Genomic DNA, 3,747 nt, shown 5'->3' with positions numbered 1-3,747 from the left:
TGATTGGTCTATTTAGATTTTCCAGTTCTTCTTGATTCAGTCTAGGAAGGTTGTATATTTCTAAGTACTGGTCCATTTCTTCTAGGTTATTAAATTTGGTGTTCTATACTTTTTCATAGTATTCTTGTATGATCCTTTCTGTGGTATGTCATGATTTCTCCTCTTTCATCCCTGATTTTGATTATTTGTGTCCTTTCTCTTTTTTCTTTAGCGAGTCTAGCCGGGAGTTTGTCAATTTTATTAACCTTCTCAAAGAACCAGCTCTTTGCTGCGTTCATTTTTTTCTACTGGTTTTTGTTTGTTTGTTTGTTTGTTTTTAATTTTATTTAATTCTGCTCTAATTTTGATTATTTCTTTTCTGCAGATTTTAGGCTTCGTTTTTCTTTTCCTAGTTTTTTAAGACAAAGCATTAGTTTGCTTATTTGGACTGGTTTTTGTTTTTTTGTTATTGGTGTTTTGTTTGTTTGTTTGTTTGTTTGTTTGAGATAGATCTGTAATATGAACTTTTCTCTATTACCGCTTTTGCAGTGTCCCAAAAGTTTTGATATACTGTACTACTGTTATCATTCATTTCTATGTATTTCTTGATCTCTCTTTTTATTTCTTCTCTGACCCAGTCATTCTTCTGTAGTATGCTGTTTAATCTCCACGTATTTGTGGTTCCTTCTGCTTTCTTTTTACAGATGGTCTCTAGTTTCAAAGCATTATGATCAGAGAACATAGTTGGTATGATTTCAACGCTCTTATATTTATTGGGACTATCTCTGTGTCCCAGTATATAGTCAATCCTTGAGCATGGTCCATGTGCACTAAAGAAGAATATATAAGCAGCTGTTTGGGGATGAAAGGCTCGGTAAATGTCAATTATGTCCAGTTGGTCTAATGTGTCATTTAAGAATGTTATTTCCTTATTGATTTTCTGCTTGGATGATCTGTCCATATCCAACAGTGAAACATTTAAGTCCCCTACTACGATAATGTTTTGGTCTGTTTCTCTCTTTAGTTCTGTTAGTAATTGCTTTATGTATTTTGGGGCTCCCTGATTTGGAGCATGGATATTAATAAGTGTTATATCTTCTTGGTGCATGATTCCTTTTATCATTATGAAGTGCCCCTCAGTACCTTTCTTTACCTTTTTTACTTTGAAGTCTATTTCATCCAATATTAGTACCGCTACTCCCGTGTTTCTCTGAATGCCATTTGCTTGAAATATCATTTTCCACCCTTTCATGTTGAGTCTATATTGGTCTTTGGAACTGAGATGTGTCTCCTGGAGGCAGCATATAGTTAGGTTTTGTTTTTTGATACATTCTGCAACTCTGTGCCTTTTTATTGATTAGTTCAGTCCATTTACATTTAGGGTGATTATTGAAATATGAGGTCTTCTTATAGCCATTTTATCTTTTGTTTTCTGGTAGCTTGATGTTTCCATTGCTTCCTTGTCCTTGTGTTTCTGTTTTCTTTATTTTTTATTTTTTTGAGTTTGTGGGGTTTGCCTCTGGTCTTTCTTGTTTTATGTTATATACTTTGGTTCTGAATCTTGGGAGTGTGGTTACCATTACAAATATGCAAAAGATAGTTATATATATACAGTCGTCCATTTTCTTCTATACATGCCCTTTGCGAATTTGGATCTTTGAATCCTCCCCTTTTCAGTCATCGTTGTCTCAGTTTGTCCCTATGTATGCTGAACATTCATTACTGTCTTGCTACAGCAAATCTCTTCTTATTGTTTAAGCTTATAATGCCCTGTTCTTTTAAGGGTTGCACCCCTCTGCTTTTATCATCCTGCTAGTCACCTTATTCCTAATTATGTTTTTTTGTGGTTTTTTTGTTTGTTTGTTTTTTTGTCATTTTGTTTTAGGTGAGCTGACTCCTTTCAGTATTTCCTGTAATGCAGACCTCCTAGTGGAGAATCTCCTCAATTTTTGTATGTCTGGAAAGATCTTTATTTCTCCTTCATATCTAAAGGAGAGCTTTGCTGGATATCTTATTCTGGGCTGATAGTTGCTTTCATTTATAGTTTGAATATTTGATTCCTTTCTGGCTTGTAAGATTTGTGCTTAGAAGTCTGACAATAATCTAATGGGTTTTCCTTCTTAGGTTACCATCATCTTTTTCCTGATTGCCCTGAGAATTCTGTCTTTGTCATTGATTTTTGATAATTTTAATACAATATGTCTTGGTGAAATCCTTTTGTGGTTGAGATAATTGGGTGGTCTGTTGACTTCTCGAATTCCAAGCTCCAGCTCATCCTTTAAAAATTCTCATCAACTTTTTGTCTGAAAATGCTTTCTAGTACCTGCTTTTTCTCTTCCCCTTCGAGAATACCCATTATTCTTATGTTTCCTCTCCTGATGGTATCAGCTAGTTCTTGTATTTCTCTTTCATAATTTTTCATTCTTTGGGTTTTTTTTCCTTCCTTCTGATGCATTTCTAGATTTCTGTCTTTGATATCACTGATCCTTTCCTCAATTTTGTTGACTCTATTTCCCAAGCTTGCTATTTCATTTTTCAACTCTTGCAGTGTGTTCTTAATCTCCAGAAGGTCTATTTGGTTCTTTTTGAGGATTTCAATCTCTTTGCTAAATAACTCATTCTGCTGATCTAGTTATTTTTTTCAATTCCTGAAAATATTGCTATGAATCGTTTCAGATCTCACTGATTTTTTTTTTTTTACATGCCTACAGCACCTGGTATTCCTAGATGGTCTCCCATCCAAGTATTAACCAGGCCTGACCCTGCTTACCTTCTGAGATCAGACGAGATCAGGCAAGTTCACGGTGGCATGGCCATAGACTCACTGAGTTTTTTCAGACATACCACCCTGAATTCTCTGTCATTTAAGTCACATATTTCTATGTCTGTAAGCTCATTTCCTGGGGATTTTTCTCTTTCTTTCTGAGATGCCTTGTCATCTTGGTTGTTCGTGATGTTTAATAGATTTTTTCTCCACCTAGGCATTAATAGAAGTTTTTTTTTTTTCCAGAAAGAACATTTATTTTATAAAGGTCTCTCTATGCTGTTGCAAAGAAGGCGTTTTTCTTTTGATTTCTAGTAGTTAGTGTCTATGCCTCTTGGATCCTTGCTTTATATGAAACCTTAGTAATGCCATTATTTTCTTATAAATATTTAATCACACTCACGACCCTCAGTCTCAGTCCCTGTCAGTGTCAGCAACAGCTTCAGTAGCGTTTGTTTGGCTCTGCGGTGTTCGGTCTCAGGAGGCACGGAGAAAAGGGCCTTCTGGGTTAGGGGATGGGGGCTGCAGCTCAGCCTTGGTTTTGCAACCACGGCTGGTAAAAATCAACTGTTGTTTCTTTGCCAACCCCACTTCTCTGCCATCGCCATTTCTCTGCTTTCTGCCCTGATGCCTGGGCACTGCCACCAGCCGCGGAGAGCTCACGGCTCTCCCAGGCAGGGATATTCAGGGAACTCTCCACTCCTTCTCCCTTCCACCTTCTCCTACAGGTAGCTCTGGCGACTGCGAGAGGCAGCTTCTTTATTACTCCCAGTCCACTGCCCAACACCCAGGGTTCTGACCTATGGTAGCTCTTATGTGCAGATCTCACGCTCAGATATGCTAGTATGCAGTTTGGCTGTTTTTTGTTGAGTTTTAGATGTTCAGCTTATTGTTGTTTCAAGGAGAGAGATCTGGGGACGTCTCTCACTCTGCCATGTTTCTGATTGGTCTTTCCTATTTTTATGTGTTAAAACCAGCTTGTCAACTTCTACTCTCCAAAAATT

General features: G+C 37.1%; 1 pseudogene; it reads right to left on the bottom strand.

Moving 5' to 3' along the window:
* Positions 1-2,681: 2,681 nt before the first annotated feature.
* LOC120622291 (uncharacterized) lies at positions 2,682-2,800 on the bottom strand (annotated as a pseudogene).
* Between the last annotated feature and the right edge of the window lie 947 nt (positions 2,801-3,747).

This window comes from Pteropus medius, unplaced genomic scaffold, assembly GCF_902729225.1.
Source record: "Pteropus medius unplaced genomic scaffold, Ma_sr-lr_union100, whole genome shotgun sequence".
NCBI lineage: Eukaryota > Metazoa > Chordata > Mammalia > Chiroptera > Pteropodidae > Pteropus > Pteropus medius.
The sequence above is the reverse complement of the archived record's forward strand: the minus strand, read 5'-3'. Positions and strand labels throughout refer to the sequence as shown.